Source organism: Corythoichthys intestinalis, chromosome 5, assembly GCF_030265065.1.
Source record: "Corythoichthys intestinalis isolate RoL2023-P3 chromosome 5, ASM3026506v1, whole genome shotgun sequence".
NCBI classification, from domain to species: domain Eukaryota; kingdom Metazoa; phylum Chordata; class Actinopteri; order Syngnathiformes; family Syngnathidae; genus Corythoichthys; species Corythoichthys intestinalis.
In genome coordinates this window covers 48,908,509-48,933,045 of record NC_080399.1, presented here as the reverse complement: position 1 = coordinate 48,933,045, position 24,537 = coordinate 48,908,509, and the positions used below count along the sequence as shown (strand labels likewise).

The 24,537-nt window shown below is 38.7% G+C and overlaps 1 protein-coding gene across 1 annotated transcript in view; it reads right to left on the bottom strand.

Moving 5' to 3' along the window:
* Positions 1–24,537, bottom strand: part of LOC130915860 (uncharacterized) — a 486,296-nt gene that overhangs the window by 457,964 nt on the left and 3,795 nt on the right. The gene's annotated exons all lie outside the window — the stretch shown is intronic.

Genomic DNA, 24,537 nt, shown 5'->3' with positions numbered 1-24,537 from the left:
TCTCGAATACCTTGGGAAAAGCTTGCAGGGTTGTCAGGTTTACAGTATTTTGGCCAAAGACTATTGAAGTACAGTTGTACCTTTACATACGAAGTTAATTCGTTCCAGGAACGTGTTTTTAAGTCAAAATGTTCATACGTTGAGCAGGATTTTCCCATAAGAATACATTATAATTCCATTATTCGTTTCACAGCCTGAAAACCTACACTAAATCCTTAAAAAATATAGCTGGTACTATTACAAATGGCAAATTACACATAGCAAAACAAATAAAGTATTCAAAAAACGGAATAATAAAATAAATAATAATAATAATAATTAGGGTTGTTCTGATCATGTTTTTTTGCTCCCGATCCGATCGTTTTAGTTTGAGTATCTGCCGATCCCGATATTTCCCGATCCGATTCCTTTTTTTTGCTCCCGATTCAATTCCAATCATTCCTGATAATTTTTCCTGATCATATACATTTTGGCAATGCATTAAGAAAAAAATGAATAAAACCCGGACGAATATATACATTCAACATACAGTACATAAGCACTGTATTTGTTTATTATGACAATAAATCCTCAAGATGGTATTTATATTATTAACATTTTTTCTGTGAGAGGGATCCACGGATAGAAAGACTTGTGACTTTGTATATTGTGAGTAAATATTGCCATCTAGTGTATTTGTTGAGCTCTCAGTAAATGATACTGTAGCCATGCTCAAATGCATGATGGGAAGTGCAACCATGATTGTGCGTAGTGCTACCAATTGATATATCTTCTCTGCGTTGGGAAATAACATAGGGTGTTAAGAAAAAGATCAATTGCTACCTTGCATCCCCACATTACTTCCCATGACATTTCTAATCGTAGGGAGAGGGATTTTAAGGCTTTAGCCAATTAAAAAAAGGCTCCAAAGGCTGCCAAAATTCACTCTACTCATTTTACGCTGCCTTTAAGCTATCTATGTAGGTAAAATGGCACCATTACAGATTGAGCGCGACAGTGCTTGAGTGGGTCGTGCAGCGCATGCATTAATTGCATTAAATATTTTAACGTGATACATTTTTTAAAAAATTAATTACTGCCATTATTGGGATAAATTTGATAACCCTACCTTAAGGCTACACTAAAGACTCTGGATGAGTGTAACATATTATGTCTGTAACGTTAAATACAATTAGAAAACAATTTAATTATAAATATATTTATATATATTTATATATTTTAAAAATGCATGTCCGATTTTTTTTTGCCGATTCCAATACTTTGAAAATGACGTGTTCGGACCCGATCGATCGGCATCAATTCCTGTACTAATGTAACAAATCAGGTTCTAATGTGGCGGACGTGTTTTGCGTGCTGTACCTGAACGCAGCACGTCGCTGACGTGAAGAGGGAGAGGTGCGGTTGAGATTTAAGTTTCTCTTTTAATGTTTTGTTGAGAAGAACGTCAACTGTGGCAGATAGTTGGCGTGTTGTGTATCACAAGTTCTGAAATAAATGATAAAAACTAGGGCTGTCAAAATTATCGCGTTAACGGGCGTTAATTTTTTTTTTTAATTAATCACATTAAAATATTTGACGCAATTAACGCATAAATGCCCCGCTCAAACAGATTACAATGACAGCACAGTGAAACGTGTACTTGTGTTTTTCGGAGTTTTGGCTCCCTCTGCTGGCGCTTGGGTGCGACTGATTTTATAGGCTTCAGCACCCATGAGCATTGTGTAAGTAATTATTGACATCAACAATGGCGGGCTACTAGTTTATTTTTGGATTGAAAATTTACAAATTTTATTAAAACGAAAACATGAAGAGGGGTTTTAATATAAAATTTCTATAACTTGTACTAACAGTTATCTTTTAAGAACTACAAGTCTTTCTATCCATGGATAGCTTTAACAGAATGTTAATAATGGTAATGCCATCTTGTTGATTTATTGTAATAATAAAGAAATACAGTATTTATGTACAGTATGTTGAATGGATATATCCATCTTGTGTCTTATCTTTCCATTCCAACAATAATTTACAGAAAAATACGGCATATTTTATAGATGGTTTGAATTGCGATTAATTGCGATTAATTACGTTTAATTAATTTTTAAGCTGTAACTAACTCGATTAAAAAATGTAATCGTTTGACACCCCTAATAAAAACCTGATGAAGCTGGCGATTTCTTTGGCGATGTTACCACAATAATAATTGTCACCTTAACTTATAAAGACTGGCGAACGGAGGAGGACCGTGGAGATCTTTCTATGGCCGTATTGTTGAGCCAGTTCACGGTTGCGCACCCCATGCTCATATTTTTCTATCATTTCCATCTTCATTTCAATGATAAGTGTTTTTCACCTTTTTCCTTGTTTCACCAAATGCACTAACCTTCTTGGAACCTATGTTGATTTCTCTCAAGAAAATCCGCCATGCAAAACAAATGGAGAGTCAAATGTTACGTCGAATGTCGAAAAGGTCGTGTGTTGAAGTGATCGTATGTCGTGGTATCATTGTACTGCCCTAATCGATGTCTATCCATTGAGGAGAATCTCCAGTCTCTGGTCTGCTGTAGAAGTGGTTACTCTATTGCTGATAACTGAATAATCGAGCAATCAATTATCTCCACTGATAATCGGTCTGTCTCTAGTTGAAACTAATGCAAGAACTAGTGTTGTGATCAAGACTATGCTATCCAAGGCAAAGACCTGTCAGGGAACAGAACTCACCTAGACCAAGGTTTTTGTAAGTCAATGTAGACGGAAACAAAATGAGACCGATAACAAGATCATAAAAATCAACTTTTACAATAAGTTTAAGGGTTTTTTTTCTTGTTGAAGAGACAGATAAGACCTCTATTATGTGCATCCCAGCAGAAAGAATCTTGTGATATAAAATGGAAAAACACAGATATCTAATACTGGAGAAAAACGTAGACACAAGGAAGTATTTCCAGGAATTGGGTTCCCTTTGTGGTTGAAATGATGCAAGTTATCTCAGATTGCAGTGTCCTTCCTTGTGATGTCAGTGATACCCATTGACCGATGCAACTACCGTATATTTGAATCTATCAGTATTTATGTGTGTTACTGTTGTCTCAAAATAGAGGCATTTGTCAGCGGTGTCATTTTTTTTGTGTTTAAACATTGTTTTTCCATTATCCGGGATCTAAGACAATTACGATTTGCATGGTTACTTTTAGCAACCATCGTTCATTCATTCATATGATCATATATATTCTTTCATTGTGAGTATACTACTGACATCTGTAAACTTATATGACTGTTTTTCCTGTTAAGACGTAAGAGGTCTGGGAGCCTTCCTTCCTCACCAACGTTATCCAGATAATAGTGACTGACTCTAGTGATCTTCCACTGTTTTTGCCCAACTGCTGGGCTGGCATTAACTTGTCGATTTGCATCACCATAATAAAAAGTGTATAATTTGGAAGGTTTGCAACGGAATCTTCTCGAAGGCACCTGGGGCACTCTAAGGGATTTGGTCCTGGCCGGCCAGCTTTTAATTGTTTTTTTCTTAATACATTTATTTAGCTTGGGTGATTATTGCTTTCTTTTTGGTCCTGAATTGTGTGTCATCTCCTGTTCATTAAGAGAATTAAAAGAACCCGTATAAAGAGAAAATCAACATTTTTCTTCACCAACATGAAAGTCATTTATTATACTAGGTGTTGTCTGTCCCTGTAAGGTTCCAGTCATATCTTGGGGTGGTGAGATGTAACACACAAATTGAATGTATTGTATTAATGTTTTTTTTTTTTTTTTTTTTTAATACAGTTTAAGTGCTGGTCTTGGAAGAAACTCCTGAGCCTCCTTTGACGGCCAGTCAGACTGAGTCCCTTAGACAAGAGTTTTGAGAGATGAAACAAGACAAAGACCCTCACGATGTGATCTTGAGACTAGGCATGTGCCGATTACCGGTTTCAATGTATACCGTGGTATGAAAACGTCAAGGTTTCAAAGCTGCAAAAAATTTTTCCCTATTATTGTTCCTAAGGTATTAGCTATTTTTTATGTCCCAAAAATGCATGGAGAAATCCCTTGCTTGCAGCTGTAAGGATCCCCCACCCGCACCGGTTGTTGCTCAGTGTCAGTGAGTCAGCCGTGCTACACGATGGCTGGAGGAGGTAAAACTCTTGAACTTTTTCCCCTATCGAAGAAAACGAAATCGCTGGTATGGGAGTACTTCAGCTACAGAAAAGGTACAGACGGCTGCAGCTTAGAGGAGGGCCAACTGACATGTAAAACATGTTTACGGAGGGAGGCTGCCGAGGAGGCAATACCTCCAATATGATTTTGCATTTATACAAAATTAAAGGTTAGTAAACACTGTCATGAATGTTTCCCACCAGCTACGAGAGTAAACTCCAGCGTGTTTAGTGTATCTAGCGGTGGTTGAGAAAGAGAGTGTGTGTATAATGTAAACATGATACGAGTCATACATACGTGCTTTTTATGAAAAATAATTCAATTATTTTTGTACTGAAGGTAATAATGTTGAACTGTGGTTGTGGGTTTAGGCTCACCTAAAGGATTGCATTATTTTAATTTTATTTAGAATATATACAGTGCCTTGCAAAAGTATTGGGCCCCCTTGAATCTTGCAACCTTTCGCCACATTTCAGGCTTCAAACATAAATATATGATATTTAATTTTTTTGTCAAGAATCAACAACAAGTGGGACACAATCGTGAAGTGGAACAACATTTATTGGATAATTTAAACTTTTTTAACAAATAAAAAACTGAAAAGTGGGGCGTGCAATATTATTCGGCCCCTTTACTTTCAGTGCAGCAAACTCACTCCAGAAGTTCAGTGAGGATCTCTGAATGATCCAATGTTGTCCTAAATGACCGATGATGATAAATAGAATCCAAATGTGTGTAATCAAGTCTCCGTATAAATGCACCTGCTCTGTGATAGTCTCAGGGTTCTGTTTAAAGTGCAGAGAGCATTATGAAAACCAAGGAACACACCAGGCAGGTCCGAGATACTGTTGTGGAGAAGTTTAAAGCCGGATTTGGATACAAAAAGATTTCCCAAGCTTTAAACATCTGAAGGAGCACTGTGCAAGCCATCATATTGAAATGGAAGGAGCATCAGACCACTACAAATCTACCAAGACCCGGCCGTCCTTCCAAACTTTCTTCTCAAACAAGGAGAAAACCGATCAGAGATGCAGCCAAGAGGCCCATGATCACGCTGGATGAACTGCAGAGATCTACAGCTGAGGTGGGGGAGTCTGTCCATAGGACAACAATCAGTCGTACACTGCACACATCTGGCCTTTATGGAAGAGTGGCAAGAAGAAAGCCATTTCTCAAAGATATCCATAAAAAGTCTCATTTAAAGTTTGCCACAAGCCACCTGGGAGACACACCAAACATGTGGAAGAAGGTGCTCTGGTCAGATGAAACCAAAATTGAGCTTTTTGGCCACAATGCAAAACGATATGTTTGGCGTAAAAGCAACACAGCTCATCACCCTGAACACACCATCCCCACTGTCAAACATGGTGGTGGCAGCATCATGGTTTGGGCCTGCTTTTCTTCAGCAGGGACAGGGAAGATGGTTAAAATTGACGGAAAGATGGATGCAGCCAAATACAGGAACATTCTGGAAGAAAACGTGTTGGTATCTGCACAAGACCTGAGACTGGGACGGAGATTTATCTTCCAACAGGACAATGATCCAAAACATAAAGCCAAATCTACAATGGAATGGTTCAAAAATAAACGTATCCAGGTGTTAGAATGGCCAAGTCAAAGTCCAGACCTGAATCCAATTGAGATTCTGTGGAAAGAGCTGAAGACTGCTGTTCACAAACACTCTCCATCCAACCTCACTGAGCTCGAGCTGTTTTGCAAGGAAGAATGGGCAAGAATGTCAGTCTCTCGATGTGCAAAACTGATAGAAACATACCCCAAGCGACTTGCAGCTGTAATTGGAGCAAAAGGTGGCGCTACAAAGTATTAACGCAAGGGGGCCGAATAATATTGCACGCCCCACTTTTCAGTTTTTTATTTGTTAAAAAAGTTTAAATTATCCAATAAATTTTGTTCCACTTCACGATTGTGTCCCACTTGTTGTTGATTCTTGACAATTTTTTTTTTTTTTTTTTTTAACATTATACCTGTTCCAATTTGCTAATATGTTTTGAAAAATAAAAATCCAGTTCAATGAATTTTTTTTTTTTTTCTTTTTTTTTTAAAGTCCATATATCTCAACAAATTTTAAAGCTTTAATTGCAATACCGTGAAACAGTGATATTTTTGGTTCAATTTAATGTTATCATACCATCAGAATCTCATACCGGCACATGCCTACTTGAGACCAAAACTGATCAAAGTAAAGTCAAACAAAAGCATTGTATATTTGTTAAATGGCGTGCAATGAAATTATTGTATTAATGTCTGCTTTGGCTTAAAAGGTTTTGGAAACACTGGCGTAGACCACAAACAATGACTGCACGCAAAGATGCTCAGGTCCTCACGAACAAATGCATAACAGTGATCTTCAAGCCAGAGGCCATGCCTGTGAGTTTCTTCTCGTTAAAATTGTTGCAAAAACTCTGAAAAGGTGGAAGCAGTAAGATAAAGTACCTTAATCTATCAGACTGGAGAATAAGTGTCTGTCAGTATTCGGCCGCACTCAGCCAGATCAGTAACTGAAGACGATTGTCTGTCCAATGAGATGTTTGCGAGGCGAACGCTCTCCAAGCTTTTGTAATTGGAACTATACAATATGTGATACACCCAAGGTTAGCTATACAAGCTAGGAAAACAGTAACAGCCAAAACAAAAATGTGCCGACAAACGGCCGGAATTATGAGGGGGAAAACTGGATAACAAAGGAAAGTCGTTTTTGTAGTTTCCGATGCCAAGGTTGTTTTCACCTCTGTCACTTAGCTGGCTATAAAAACAAATACTTATCTTTTGAGAAGGAAAATTAATAAGTGATTTAATTCTCAAAGGGAAATAGACTTTTGGAAATAACAACCCTCCATATTCAGAAGAAGGATGTCACAAATCAAAGTGTGTTGCCTTAAGCTGATCTCCTTTGCAGCCTCGCTCCTCTACTGTTATATAAATTTTAGGATTTGCTCCTTTGCTGTCACTCCTGGCTTCCCATCAAATTCAGGGCAGAAAGCCAGAAAGATGAGACCAATAAATTGGCAAAGGTCATCTGCTGTTTGATCATACTACAAGACTTTTCAGTGGTAATGGTGGCAATGTGAGTGTTTTTGTGTCCATGAACACTCACAGCTGTTTTCCACATTCACCTTGTTTTTTTTTTTCTGACAAAATGATTTGGGCAAAAGTACACTCCACCTGGGATAGAAGCTATGATCAAATCCCTGCTATTATATACAATCGGAAGACATCCTGTGTCTAAGAATGATTACATGAAAGGCTTAACCCGACTTGCCGAAACACTATTCCATCAAAAACATCCACATCTCTGATCTGCTTTTCCATAAGCAAAAGTCAAACATATACAGTATGTTGTTATCTGGAAAATACAAGAGTTCAATTTGCTTAGTGTGTACAAATTGGATGCTTACAAACAACAAGGTCTGTAGTTGGAAGCATTTGTATCATTCAGCTAAAAGAGCCAATTTTGTTTCATCATCATCACCAACCAGGCCTGAGGAGGTGTCTGTCTAAATATGCCTCCCTCCTTATATTATTCTTACACTATCATCAGATGGTTTCTTTGGCCCAGCCCCCGTCCTCTATTGCTTACAGGCTCTTCATGACTGAAGCTATTATACTGTAGCCTAGGCTCCTAAATCCATTACAAAGCCATAGATACAATAGACTTGTGTGGATTGTTTTTTAATCTGACATCTGGTTTCTATCATGGGACAAAAAAATGATCTGAATAACAATTAAAGAAAAAAATTGAATAAACCGTAAACCTAATATCTCATGCAAATAAATTCATCCAAAACAGTCTATGACTTGAAATGCCTTGTTGTAAATCTCTGAGTGAAAGCCCTGAACAATAACGACCAAAATTACAAACAGTTCAAAATACTCTAGGTTAAATTACCTCCTTTACAAATATACAGTACAATTATAAAAACTGCACTAATGCTATTCCCTATTAAGGGTAACAGTGTAGTTTCCTAGTCTAATACCACTGTTGGTGTTAGAGTTTAACGGCGTTACTAACGGTGTTTTTTTCAGTAGTGAGTAATCTAATTAATTACTTTTCTCATCTTTGCAACGCCATTACTGAGGTTGTAAAATTGTGCGTTAATATGCGTTACTATGTTGGTTGAGTGACGCGAGAAAAGTCTGAGGGACACTGACTCACAGAGATGAGAGGGCAGAGCAGAAGTGGGAAGGAGGCAAGGGAGTTGTGACGCCGTTGCAAACGCGATGCTAGGTGGCTCCAATAATACCTGTCTAGCTGGTAGCCTACAAACTACGCTGACATGATGCTACTGTAGATATCACCTATAGACCCCACTCACATGACGTCACAACCACGCCTCCGCGCCATATTGTCCGTCAGCTCGACGTGTTTACGCATTACCGCTACGTAAATTCCTCCTATTATGGCGTGTTTTTCTGCTCGTTAACATTAATAATCAAAATGGTGAAGGCGTGTGTGGCGGTTGGTTGCAGTAACAGAGAAGATAGACGGAGAGACTTGAAGTTCTACTGTATTCCGAGAGACCCGGAGAGGAGCGTGAGATGGACTGCTGCAATTCGATGAGAAAACTGGGCACCAAATGATCACCACAGACTATGTAGTAGTCATTTTATACCTGGTAAGATGCATTTAATATATATTTAGAGGGTTTTGGGCTGACAATCACAATTAAGATCATTGCGAGGCTAATCACCGACAACATACAGTTTCAAATTCAAGATGTTTATTTCTTCCGCCATCATTTTTTTTTTTTTTAATAATATTTAGCTGGTACCAAGTGAAAGAAGCTGGCCTCGTCTACGGATCATCAGTTAAACAGGGGTGTCCAAACTTTTTGCAAAGGGGGCCAGATTTGGTGTGGTAAAAATGTGGGGGGCTACCTTAGCTGATTTACGTAGAACAATATATTCAAACAATTTTTAGCAAGCCCTTCTGTGTGTCACATTTGCTTTATTTTTTTTTTTTTTAATTCATAATTTCAACAATCTCGCCTTTGTGACGTTCTCTTTCGACACTCGGGCTCTTGCGAAATGCTGCTGCTGTGAAATTAAACTAGCTTCAAGTTGCTATAATTTCTCACTGCGTATCTTCCTTGTAATGTTGTCGTACATGTCAGCGTGTCTTGTTTGGTAATATTGCGTCACATCGAACTCTTTGAAAACAGCGACTGTCTCTTTGCAAATGAGGCAGACACAGTTGTTGCGTATTGTATTGAAGAAATAGTCCAATATCCACCTATCCTTGAAGCGTCGGCCATCGCAGTTCACTTTTTTTTTTTATTGATTGTCGCCATTTGGGAAAATTGAAAGTAAAGGGTCACACGGGGTAATGTTGCTAAGAGTGCTGCTCTTAAAGTTTCGTGAGAATAGGCCTGAGTTTCTGTGGACAAGTTAGTTGTAGATATCAGGGTAGCAGATGTCAGGCAGAGACTGCGAAGACAGCGGATCGAAAAATATCAATTTAGGCATCAAATATGGATCTGGCGAATGGATTGACTGAAGCTTTTCCAAATGATGCCTTTTATGCAACGCATCCAATGAGTTTACAGTGTCTGAAAGCACCGGGGCTTCCATGAATTGCACTATAAATTGCACGACAAATTGAAACCATTGAGAATACGGATAAACAATGACGGACAACATGGTGGCCGGATACAGCGACACGTCATTGTGTGACGTTGGTGAGTGGGGTCTATATATAGCACTAGATGCGAAATGACAGACATGGCGGCGTTAGCACATATATAGAGAACTAGATGCGAAATGATGGACTCGCCGGCGTTAGTAAAGCAGTAGACTTTTTAGGAAGGCTCTGTTGTGTAGAACCTTCCTAGCGAACCTAAGTAACTTTTTATCTAAAATATTCCTAAATCGGCAAAATCTTGACTTGAATCTATCTTTAAATTATGAAACAGTTTTAAAACTTTTACATGTCAAAAGTAGACAGAAGGGATCTAATGCGATAATGGGAGCAATTTTAAGAACTTTAACCGTTGATTCACAACATTAAATGACTTCCAAACATTGCAATGGTTACTATCTAGTTATCGCAATATCCGCAATACCTTCGTGTCTAGTTAAGTTTGAGGTGAAGAATTGGGCTAGGGCCAATTGTCCCAAAAACCGTCTGAACTTCACATAGTGTGACGTATGTTTTTGTTTTGTTTTTTTGTTTGTTTGTTGTTGTTTTTTTTCAAAAAAACAAAACAAAACATGAAAAGTAACATCAGTTACTTTGCCAAGTAACTAATTACTCTTACATTCAGGTAACTGAGTTACTAACGCAATTACTTTTTGGGAGAAGTAATTTGTAACTGTAATTAATTACTTTTTTAAAGTAAGATTAACAACACTGTCTAGTACCCATCTGATTTCATAAAATGACAACTCATCCTTTAAGACAATGTTGAAAAAGAACCTTAAACACTATTCTGTAGTTCAACAGCTCTCTATTACTGAACACAGTTAAGAGCTGCACGTAAAGTTTCGACAGAGTTGTTTTTAACTAAATCCCTCCTGCATTTTTCATCACAATCCATGAACTCAGCAGGCACACAACACTAGTAACGCCGCACACTGGAGCAGTGAGCGGCTGCCTACGGTGCATTTTGAACAGAATATAGATATTGCTACCATGAGTGGCAATGTCATATGGAGAATTCAACTTGGGGCTTTGCGATGACAAGGGACATTCATCAAGAATACAGATTTAACCACTTACTAATGAAAAATGCATGGATAGGCATTGTAATAATCCGTCATAGTATAATGTATTCATAATGGAACCACTTGCCTGCTCAAACATGACCATAATGAGGGTACACAATACAGTGGGAAAAAAAGTTATGTTTTAAAGAAGAATCGTTTCACTACAGTAGAATACATACAGCTACCAAAAGGTAAAATGTTGCTTACTGAGAAGCCAACTGGGGGGAAAATGGTACAAGGTGCTATGTACAGGGTGCTGTAGAAGCTCATTATTTCTTGGAGAGTGTGCCTCATTATATTGGGTTTTTCAAAAATTCCAAAAAATTCTGCCCACTGCTCATGTGACCAAGTAGAGTTAAACCAGATGGTGAAGAATCACCCTTCCAGATAACACTTTCTAGACTATTTCTTCATAATTCACACATTTAACAAACAATTCAAGTGTAATATGTTCACGAGAATAAACAACACAGCCATATAACTAAGCCATAAAACCATCTGGCTGATTTCACTCAGGCTCCATGCGAGTTCACCCAGTGCAAGTTTGGAGTTTTGTTGTAATCCTTCTTGTTTATGTCTGATTTCTCCCAGGGCCTTTTCAGGACCGCTGCCAGCCATAGTCACTTCATCATGGTGTGCAGCAATGACAACGTCCACTGTGGGTGTCTTTTAACCTTGTCTCATCCTCTCTAATTGCGCTGAGCTTTGGCTCGGCCAATGGACAGCTGGACACTACAATCTTCACCTCAATCACAAGGGTTAATTCTTGCCGAGCTGAGTCATGCTTGCAGGATGCACCCATGAAAATAAGATTTGCTTGTCCTGCCAACTGCAAAGCCCATTATTTTTTCCCCACATCCTGTCCTTTGTTCTCTTATGTCATGATGTATCATACACGATTATGAACTAAATGCATGGCTCAGGCACATTCACATACTAGTACATACAAATAAATACAACAGCAATGTTGATTATCATGCTAAAGAGATAAATATTGAAGCAGCTCTTCTCATGGCCGCACGTCATTATATTGATGGAAGCTGTGCTCCATTTTCAACAGATGAGTCTTTAAAAGGATTTGTTGATATTCAACATTTTTCATAGTCTCTAGTTCACTTGGGGAAACGAAGAAAAGTATAACTGACTGGATGCAGATGAGTGGTTGCATTCTTGATTACAACCCTCCAACTAATATACAGAAGCTGTTTTGTTATTCTGGCTATGTCCAGTGTTGCTTTTAGGCTATCTCATATTTTAAAGTTGTGAGCAAAGTTAATTAGCTCAAACAAATAGTTTAGTTTTCTGCAGTCCCTATTGATTTTGGGTCAAATTTAGGGGTCGTTTACTTGGTGACGCGCCGAGAATATGACATTTCATGTTTGCGTTTACTTGGTTCTGTTTCCATTCGAACTATGTCGCAATTCCGGTGAAAACGATGTAGTATTCATGCCAGGCCTGAGGGGGCAGTGCAGTTTTACAAGGCGACAGCCAATGATGTACCTCCTTGACAACAACCTCCTCAGCCCAGAAGACAACATACCCGCCCACTCAAAGCAATGGTGTCCACGCGTTTTTTCTCCTGCTTCAAAAGGCACAAAAACGTAAAAATAAAATATGTTTGAATTTAAAATATTAAAAAAACAGCAAATTAAGCCAACGTTCCACCAGGTTTGCCGCTTTGAATGTTTACTAGCAGTGACTGCACATGCGCAAAGTGATGTCTGCGAGTGCTAACGTCACCGGAGCAAAAGCATTCTATTCATACGGTTGCGGATTAATCCCCGCAATCGGACCGTTCAGCTTTAGAAGCCGGAATCAAAAGTTTGAGTCTTTGCCTTATGTTTTCGCCATTATCGTGTAAATGCGAGGCCATTCCGCAACACAATTGTTATGTCTTAGTGTCACAGAGTCAAAATGTAAACTAGGGTGACCATATTTTGATTTCCAAAAAACCTAACTGAACACATAACAAGATAAAAGAACTGGAATTAAATCATGATAAAATATAATAATAAAAATGCCTCTTCTGTATTAGCAACTCATCCTTGAACAAATAGTTGTCTTTTTAATTCTTACTGTACAAATAAATAATCTGACACAGTGTTCTAAATACCTCTTCTGTAGAAAATCCAGCTTTAATAAAAAGCTATTTTGTCGTTTCAGTGAAATAATGTAAATCAAACAGTAGTCACACAACATACAAATTTAACAAACAAAAAAAATCCCTTTAGTTTTCTTCCTCATCCCTGTTTTGTTCTTCTCCCTGCTTTACTTTATCTCCATTGTCTGCCCATGCATATTTTGCTGTGGAGCTGGTATTTCCCAGCAGTTTTCAGTTCCTCAATAAATAAGTATGAAAGTCTTTTCAAGAAGTGTCTTTGAAATAGTATTGCACCGACCGGGACGGTATGCGGGGACATTTTTTTTGCAGCTCATCTGTGAAGATGCACTTGCACTTTGGCCTTTTAGGGGACGATGGAACACTGATACGATGTCTGTCAGAAGAAGCAATCACTGGGCAGGCTCTCTGGGAACACGTCACAGGCAGCACAGTTCCGTAGTATTCTGTGCAAAGTGTCAGTCAATTTCAACACACACTAAATGCTTCTGTGAAAGAGAATGAAAACCCGGCATTTTCATAATTTATAAAACCCCGCCGGACGCTCCGGACAGGATGTAAAAGTGGACATGTCCGGGCAAAAGAGGACATTCGGTCACCCTAATGTAAACGGCCCATTAATTGTAGTTTTTCTTTCCAGATCGTGCCTGGGTTACGAACTAGTTCCGTTCCTATGCTGTTAACGTAACCTGAATTTTCGCGCAAGTCGGAATTGGCCCTTTAAGAACCCCTAAATATCAAAATAACTATTCAAAATTGTACTGTCCGCGCAAAGACGTTGGAGCTAAATCCTAGCTAGAAAGCAAGCTAAACTGTAATCTTTCCTCTCTCTCGCTCTCTCTCTCCCTCGCTCGTTTGGCTGCGCGATTTCTTTGTGGGAGCAAATGCACTCTTACTCGTGTGTTCGCGTGCCCTCTTCTTAGTGAGCGCAAATGTGTTCTTCATGTGTACATCCGTTCTTATTCGCGTGCGGAAGTACTACCTGCTCTGCACTTCCAGCAAGAAAATAAAAGCATGCACATAAAAAACAAAAGTCAACATTATAATCACATACACATTTCATCAAAGGGCAGAACAGTCATATTCATAAAATGAGGTAAAAAATAAGATACTGTTTACGCGACTTAAAACAAAAAAAACGACTGGAGACAAAATGGCGAACGAGACTTGGGCGTCGTAAAGTCAAAATCACATGTCGTGTACGTCATAACCCAGGGACTACCCGTATAATAAAATATTGGATTCCACTAATTCTAAAAGATAGCTGTACTATTTCATTCTGAATTCATTTTTGAGAATACATCAAATGGGGAAAAGGGATAAAGACCATACATAATGGAGACGACAAAATTATAATAGCCTAATGTGTTGACGTGGGAGTACAACTACTTGGTAATCAGAAGCCATCTCTAAATTATACTGAGTAATTTTTAGTCAAGGGGTAAAATTAAGATGACAGACATCCTCCTCTATATTATAAATGTTCTCATTCAAAGATTCCAATGCAACTTCATCTTTAGTATTCATGTCAAACTCTACGTCTCTAACCATCTACTCTAATTCACGAACTTCTAATGCAACTTGGCTACTCGAACAGGGTCTATGTCACATACAAGCTCTTAAGTACATCTTTCTTCATCTTTCCTGAATGTGAACAGTCCTGTGAAATAATCATCTGCACAGCTGAAATGTGTCCAGCTTCTCAAGCCAAAGACCGAACAAGGCCTTTCTGTTTTATGCTCTCTGGTGACTCTGGTGGCAGAATGTCTTGTACAGACTGGGCTTGGCCTCAGATGCTGTGCTCGTAACACAAGGACACAACCCCACAATCAGACAAGGAGGTTCAGCCGTGTGTTTCATGGGAGGCGAGTAGTTCACTTTATGAAGTCCCATAAATAGTCAAAAACACCATAAATCTTGCATGTATCTCCACTCGCTCACACTCACAACAATATAAATCAATACGAAATAGTCGGCTTCACGCATTCATAGTGGTGAATCCCGAGTGGTTGAACATGAACCAAGATGGTGGGATGCTGTGTCAAACTAGGGAGATTAACTACCAGAAAAACCACAGACTCCTAGTTAGCCAAAGTTTGGTGTAATTGGACCTGAGGAAAATACACTTTTAGATCACCCATTTATAACTCCCGACAAACACTTATACTGCATGCCACATCTGGCAGAATCATATTTATAGTGGCAACAAAAATAAGAACATTTAAATCAAGCGAAGCCTTAACTCCGAGCTCTTCAACTTGTGCTCAGGGAAAGTCAAAGTGGCTTTTCTCTCATCACATAAGCACATAAGAGCTTTCTGGCGTTAACAAACAAGCAGTCGTTCTCCCATGGAATTAGACGTGGATTCACTCCAAACTAGATCTCGCTCAGTCCCTAATGTATCTGAAAACAAAAGGGTCAGTCTGGCTTGTTCAAACTCAGTGTGAAGAAAAATGCTTTGTCAGTGATATAGTCATTTGTGTCCTAGATGGGAAGTGCACACTAAGGTGGAACCAAGTGTGTGTTGAGTTATGTTTGCGCTGACGCATACGTAATCTAACGGATCTGGATTTTTCAGTGAAACGCAACTTGACATTTGCCAAGGAACATTCCTCAATAAGGAGGTAGAAATAACTAAAGATGCAGTGCCAGGTACTGTGTGTCAAGCATTTACAGCCGGTCAGTGCAAAAAATAAAAGCTGCTAATGGAGCCTGCTATTCATTATTATTCAACAAACACATCAATTCTTCACAGGAATCAAGTATGCACGATTTCTTGCCAAATTTGATCGTATCAACTTTCCTGCAGCTCCAATTCAACTGAAACTGTTCTCTTTCTAACATAATTACACTCTGTGTAATCTAATAGTCCAGAAGGAATTAAAAAGTAAAGAATAAACCACGACCTTTCCTAACAAATTACCACAAATACATCTGGTCAAGAAGTTTTATAGCTAAACTATAAAATGCCATTTTCTTTTGTGTGGGAATGCTTTCATGCCGGGTGAAAAACTCACTTCCTGGTAATTTTAGGACGTTTTTGGTTCATTTGTGGATTTGGGGGAAATTACGGGTCAGTTCTTGTAGATTTTCAGCCAAAAATAATGACCACCAAGCGATTTTTTGTGTGGTCAAGCAAGAGACTATTTTGCGGCGCCAAATTGAAAATCAGTGGGAGTACCATAATCTTCGGACTACAAGGCGCACATGACTATAAATCGCCACCCACCAAATTGGACACGAAAACGACATTTGCTCATAGATAAGAAGCACGGGAATATAAACTGCAGCTGTCCTCACTGTATCATGGGATATTTACACCAAAAAATATTAACCGGAAACACTTTGTTTGATAGTGGCATCATAATTATGACATTACACTGTCATGAGCATTAATGAAAGCTTACAGCAGGTGTCATTTAGTGTCATCCGGCAAATTATCTGACTTTTGAATGGATGTTAAAGATCCAAGCTGGGCATAATTGGAGTTTGACCTTCATTTACACTTTTTCCCGGGGCATTAATAAGCGCAAACAGATTGGGTGAATGGGGGACAGGGCTACATTTTCTCATGAATAAGAACCTAATTAAATGATAAGCTAAATTTCCAATGCAAAATAAATCTGTATTGGCTTGTACAGTGGGGCAAATAAGTATTTAGTCAACCACTAATTGTGCAAGTTCTCCCACTTGAAAATATTAGAGAGGCCTGTAATTGTCAACATGGGTAAACCTCAACCATGAGAGACAGAATGTGGAAAAAAAGTACAGAAAATCACATTGTTCGATTTTTAAAGAATTTTAGGGCTGTCCCAAACGACTAATTTTCTCCCGATTAGTCAGCCGACTATTTTTACGATTAGTCGACTAATCTAATAATTTAAAAAAAAATTTTTTTTTTTTTTTTTTTACTAATTTAGCAATGAAATTTTTGTTGACGCTTATCAATTCACAAAAAACATATTGGAACACTCAAATCATTTATTAAAGTACAAATAAACACGTAAATAACAATAATAAATCACAAATAAACAATGAGTTCAAATGCTGATAGAATTAACTAGTGTAGCATCCCGATTGGAAAAGATGGTCTCTTGAACTGATGGTTTACAACTTTTATTCCATCCTCGATGTAAACACACCGTAAGAGCTACGGTGCACACAAATAAAGCAACACAATTAGAAATTAACAAAAACTTTTCACTTTTTTCCTTTTAAACCTTATTTATGTATCAATGAATTGCCTATATGAATTGCCTTTACCTTATTACCTTATCATTGACAATCTCTCCCTTGAGTGCAATCACTGTATATACTGTATATATTTATGACCTTTTAACCTTATATAATTTTCTATACCATAAAATAAACCATAACATGAAATATATCTTTCAATTAGCATTAAGAACAATACTAATAGCATTTATAGGCCCATTGTCAATGAAACATTATTATTTAGTAAGGCGACAGCACCCTCTGGTGTACAAAAAATGGAGAATTAAAAAAAAAAAAATTACAAACTGCGTGAGGGCGCTTGAGGTGTTTATTCACGGCCGACGTGCAGCCAAGCTTGGCACTGAAGAGACAGGACAGAAGAGTGTACTCTCCTTAGTTTCTTTGAAATAAGTCAATGTTTTGGACACTTTGGTGCGCTTTTTTTGGCTTTGTGCCGCTTTCCCCGCTTGCAAACAGAGCATCCGACATTCTAACTTTCCACGCATATATTTTTTTAACCCTTCATTAACCGTCGACGGGATGTTGTGCTCGTCGACGGATTCACATCATCGATGACGTCGACTATGTCGACTAGTCGGGACAGCTCTAAAGAATTTATTTGCAAATCATGGTGGAAAATAAGTATTTGGTCAATACCAAAAGTTCATCTCAATATTTTGTTATGTACCCTTTGTTGGCAATAACGGAGGCCAAACGTTTTCTGTAACTCTTCACAAGCTTTTCACACACTGTTGCTGGTATTTTTGCCCATTCCTCCATGCAGATCTCCTCTAGAGCAGTGATGTTTTGGGGCTGTCGTTGGGCAACATGGACTTTCAACTTCCTCCACAGATTTTCTTTGGGGTTGAGATCTGGAGACTGGCTAGGCCACTCCAGGACCTTGAAATGATTCTTACGAAGCCACTCCTTTGTTGCCCTGGCTGTGTGTTTGGGATCATTGTCATGCTGAAAGACCCAGCCACGTCTCATCTTCAATGCCCTTGCTGATGAAAGGAGATTTTTACTCAAAATCTCTCGATACATGGCCCCATTCATTCTTTTCTTTACATAGATCAGTCGTCCTGGTCCCTATGCAGAAAAACAGCCCCAAAGCATGATGTTTCCACCCCCATGCTTCACAGTGGGTATGGTGCAATTGAGTATTCTTTCTCCTCCAAACACGTGAACCTGTGTTTCTACCAAAAAGTTCTATTTTGGTTTCATCTGACCATAACACATTCTCCCAGTCCTCCTCTGGATCATCCAAATGCTATCTAGCGAACCGCAGACGGGCCTGGACGTGTACTGGCTTCAGCAGGGGGACCCTTCTGGCAGAGCAGGATTTGAGTCCCTGGCGGCGCATTGTGTTACTGATAGTAGCCTTTGTTACTGTGGTCCCAGCTCTCTGGTCACATGGTTGAGGTTTACCCATGTTGACAATTACAAGCCTCTCTAATCTTTTCAAGTAGGAGAACTTGCACAATTGGTGGTTGACTAAATACTTATTTGCCCCACTGTACTGTCATGTGTATTGGTTCAGGTCATACACCGTTTGATTCAAACTTTGTTTTCAAAACCTACTAAAGAAATATTTTTTAAAAAAACTTCCAGAATAAATGTCTGGATTTCATTAGCAAATGTAAATTGCAATATTTGAACATAACTTATATTAACATACAAAATAAATACACACGTGTTAAAAATCTCATCTATTCAGGAATGCAAAAAAATAAATAAATAAATAAATAAATAAAAAACATTTTACTTAGGACCACTCAACATTGTCTAAATAAGTAAATACACTGCTGGCCAAAAGTATTGGCACCCCCTGCAATTTTGTCAGATAATGCTCAATTTCTCCCAGAAAATGATTGCAATTACAAATGTTTTGCTATTAATATCTTCATTTATTTTGCTTGCAATGAAAGAACACTAAAGAGAATGGGGAAAAAAATAGCTAAATCATTATCATTCTCCACAAAACTCCAAAAATGGGCTGGACAAGAGTATTGCACCCTCAGCCGAATACTTGGTAGCACAACCTTTAGACAAAATAACTGCGAACAACCTTCTCCGGTATCCATCAACAAGTTTCTTACAATGCTCTGCTGGAATTTTAGACCATTATTCTTTGGCCACCTGCTCCAGGTCTCTGAGATTTGAAGGGTGCATTCTCCAAACTGCCATTTTCAGATCTCTCCAAAAATTATAAAGTCCAAAAATCCAAATCCAAAAGTCCAAAAATTATGGTGTATGTGGTATACTCTGACTTTAGTCAAAGCATTCCCACAATAAGGTCTCTTTTTGTGAAACGCAAACACAATCTGACAAGACGAGTTTGTGAGATAGTGTTCCTATGGCAAAATCGGAATTTAGACACAACTCTGAATCCACAGCACCCTACCACCATCTCAAATGCACAGTAAAATACTGTCCCATACGTACCCGGGTTGCGATTCAAAAACCTACTAGGTGCCTCTACGATAAGTGGCGCAGCTATTATAGAGTTCACAGTACAGTATACTATATTGATAAAATGTGCAAACCAATTACATCCAGTTAAGTCATTCCACGTGAACATACTCATCCAATTAAGTCAACACAGTTATTAGACAAAAAGGCAACACATAGCAATTCAAAATGAGAGGTGAGATCACAGAAAACAACACTAGCAGGAAAGGTTTGTGCTTAATTTTCTGGTAGGCCATATTAGAGTTAACCTGAGCCAAAAAGTCAAATGTAAGCAATGCAATAATTCTGTGTTACTTGATTGACGTATTAATTATAAGGAAAAGATTCAATGATTGTGTTAATTATATAGTTATATCAATTAGAATATCACATATTAGCAATCCAGAAGAGGATATTTTAAGTATGAAGGCATGAACCACCACAGAGTGTTTGCTGTGCCTGTCCATACTCAAGAGGCAGTGAATTAAAAATAAACAGATGCTTATTTAATTTACCCATAGAACAAGCCACCTGCGCACACTGCCAAAGGTACCCAAAAGCCAATTTATTGACTATTGGCGTACTGTGCTTAATTGGCCAGTAAACTCACATGACCTGAAGCCCATAGAAAATCTAAGTACTGTTGTCAAGAGGATAAAGAGAATCAAAACCCTACAATGCAAAACTACTACTTTTCGTGTTTAAAACATTTTTGATTGGTGTTCTGTGTTACATAATTTTCTGAGACACTGAATTTTAGCTTTCCATTATCTGTAAGCAAAGGTGTAGGTTTGGTCTCAACATTGGTAAGAACGATATAACAGCATAGCCTGCATGTACAGTTTTTGCAGTTTTTGACATTAAGAAGTCAAAACAGATTGAGTGAACAGGGGATAGGGCTACATTTCTTACTAATTTGAACCTAAATTGACTCACTTTCACGTGCATCAGTTCAGGTGAAACACCGTTCTAGTCATCCCTTTTTTTTCCAAAAATTACGAAAAAAACGCTTTGAAAACTTCCAGAATAAATGTAATATAATTTTAATAAATGTAATAAATGTCATAAATTATATTAAAATACAAATACAACCTGCTTAATCATCTCGTTACTATACAGGAACGCAAAAAATAAACATTTGTCTTAAGACCACTCAGCATTGTCTAACAAAAAAGAAATTCTTAGGAAAAAACTAAAATAAATATAAATGGAGCCTTCCTTCAACTAAAACACTACTGCTTTTGTCCATAAAAATCTCTAAAATGCATCAGTAAGTTGAGCAATTATGAAAAAAAAAAATCTAAATCGGGATTGATTAAATTTTTTACTTCGATTATGATGAATGTATGATTATCTGGAGAAAAAAAAATGTCTGCATAGGCTGCATATAAAATATTTTTAAATAAATAATGCAGAAAATACATACTTTTTCATTAATAATTGAAATGTACTGATAGGTATTTGGTTTTAAAAGTGTAAAGTCACAACATGCCTTCTTTCCTTCTAAACCAGCCCATTTACAAGAAGAAAAGCAGCAGCATTTGTTTTTTTGACTGTCAACACTTTCCTGTGAAACACAGACTGCGACCTCTCTAAGCAGCTGCTTGCTCACATTTCTGTTTTTTTGGTTCTATAGTTTCCAGCAGAGTTCATTACATAACTCACAGTTTAATTAACGTTAACAGTAGAAAACACATACAGGAGGACACTTTTCTCTAAGCAGATTCATACTCGACTTGGGCAGGTTAGCAAGTTCACACAGTTTAATGTTATGCTAACTGTGATGGAGGTCGGACTTTCAGGAGCAAAATTATTTGTGTTTCCCACCTCCACAACATGGATCTCGTTTTACATTACTTACAGTGGCTGTTGCTGGCTGAAAAAACCTAATATTCCTCCTCTTTGAAGGGGGCGGAGGAGGCGGCATGATGTCGACATGTTTTTATATCGGGGCTGTGTGCACGTACGTGTGTGTGGCAGTGAGGTGGGGTTGGGGTGGGGGGGGGGGTGAGAAGTCATTAGCCAATAAAACATGCGTTTGAGGCAAAAAAAAAAAATGGAACGGCACATTTAGCAAGTGAAAAGGGGGAAATGTAAGTCTGAACACAATGAAAATAGTTCACTCAATAATGGTAGGGTCAGTTCTATCGTTAAGCATATGGGAAGACAATCTAAATTACCTATACAGTATATACAGTAACTGAACTTATTATATAATGCAAGTAAGGTTGCTTAAAAGTTGGTGGGGACAATTTGGCTAGGTTCATACTACAGGTCTGAATGCACGAATCCGATTTTTTTGTGCTTTTCCGACTCGAGTCAGGCATTAACTTGACTGTCTGAACAGGACAAGTCGCATAGAAGTTGACCATTTCAAATCCGATCTGAGTCACTTTTGTATGTGGTTCAAATCCAATCTGGGCCATATTTTTTCAGAACGTGACTGGCGGTCTGAACTATCAAGACTCCCAAATCGGAATTCATGCAGCAATTATGTCAGCAAAGAGCAAGAGGCACGGAGGACGGCAGCCATGTAGGCATTAGCGCCTAGCTTGAACTCTGCTTGTAAGCACAAAACGGGCTTGACCACAGTCATAAAAAAATAAAATGAAGAAAAGGATAAGCCTTACAATTTTTGATTTTCATTCTGTTTGGCGAATGAGCAACATTTCATAATTGCACACATGGCCGAGTCAGGGCAAACTGACGCACCCACGTCATTTCACGCACACACGTCAAGGCTCGTGTGTGCGTGTATGTGTCCTAACAGTTAATATAAACTTTGAATATAAGACTAAACGGGGATTATTAATGTCTGTTATTTGTGTCTTCATTTTGGAAATCAAAATATGATCACTCTGGAATGACATACAGCTAGCATGTGTAATTTGTTTTGATGCTTCTGCCCATGCGGGTCTCTTTCCTGAGCGCGTCTCGAACTGCGAATTAGTGAGCATGCGTGATACTTGAACGGTCTGAATGGACAAAGGCAGTCTGAACAGGCACGCCAAAGAAACAGATATGGCGAAAAATCGGATTTGTGCATTAAGACCTGTAGTATGAACCTAGCCTTTGAGCATCCTGAAAAGTTAGTAGTGTTATATCCCTACTGTCACTATGCAAACCTTGTCTGTAAGCCATAATAAGCAAAATTAGAGGAAATACAGTATGTGTAAGCTTGAAAAAAGCAATCCACTACAATTCAATGTAGTGGATAGTAGGACAACTATGTGCTAGTAGGCTAATGCAAACCACTAGTGGGCTTTTTGGTACCACTAATCTGCCCCCCTGCGCGTATGTACAAGCAGAACCTCGCTGAAGCGGCAGTGTCAAGTGACTAAATATTAAATTGCGTATAATTGCATACTTGCGAAGCTTGATGTAATTGAAGAACAATTGTCGTCGTCAAGTAGGCTTGCCACCCGTCCCTTGAAATACGGAATCGTTCCGTAATTGGGAATTATAAGATGCGTTCGGAACGCAGTTTATTCCGTATTTCACAATTGTCCCATGGGGCAACCCCGCGCGACCCGCGGCTCCGGCGGTGGGAGGGGCGGGTGGCGGTGCGCCCAGCACATTCACGTCCGTCACACGCAAACACAGACCCGCGCTCATAAGTGAACACTGGGCCAACAATAATGAACAAAAAGGGCAGGCGATATTAAAGACAGTAAAATAGTTATCTGCCTGACCGCTGCCGTCTGCCCTGCGCTCCACTTACGGGTTCGTTGCCTAGTTACGGAAGTTACCTCGCTCGCTCTGCTCAGTGCACTTCCCCGCGCGTTTTCAAAACAAAGATGTCTTCAACATCAGACGCTCAGGACACCCCACCTCGTCCTCAAAAGAGGAAACGTCTGAAGGCAGGCAGGAAAGTTTTTGCAGTGTCTCACGGAGGTGTGGCAAATGTGAAACAGCATGCTGCAGGGGACCTCCACAAACAGAATATAAGATCCCAGAAGAGCCTTCGTCACAATTTTTTGTACCTGAAACCTCCCCTGAGCTTGATTTGGTAAGTTATTATGCTCTTGTATATGGACAACATATAGGCTATATTCATATTTACCTTCATGCATCTTGCATTGATTGGAGCATAGTTAGGCTAGTTCAGTTGCTGCTATGCTTTATTATTTTCAGGAGTGTTGATTTTTTTTTTTTTTTTTTTGAAACATGCATTTATTATCAATCAATATAGAATGAATTTATGTACCCATAAAGAACATCTTATTTTGTTATGCTAACTAATGCTCCTCATTATCATCCATTATCAACCATTATCATCAAGAGATTAACAGGAAATAAACACTGAATAAATAGTCCTACTGCAAATATATACTACTGATTGATTAATAGTGATACCAGAATTAAAGCAATTATTTGACATCATCCCACTCCTACCCTCTAAATTACTGCAGCTGAGGTGACACAGGTATACCACACAGTAAAACGTGGCCAGAGCCACAACAGTGCTGACTGTGGACACAAACTCAATCAGAAGATTCTATGTGATTCCAAAATGGTGAAGAAAATGACTTTGGGGAGAACAAAGCAAGAGGCACTCTTGAAACAAGTCCTAGTTCCGAAGACAGTGGGTGATGTGCTCAAGATCTTAACGTCACCCATCCCATTCTCCATATAGACCAATCCCTCGAACAAATTGAGCAGGAAGACGTTTCCCCTTGCTGTCCAGTACTTCAGTCCAGAGTCTAAGCTCACCAACAAAATGCTGGACTTCATAATGATTGCAGCCGAGTCAGCTGCTGGAATTGTAGCTCCCCTGGAACATTCCCTTGAAAAATTTGGCTTGTCAATGGATCACGTGACCGCATCCAGTGCCGACAACATAAATGTTCATTACGGTATTTACAACTCTGTTT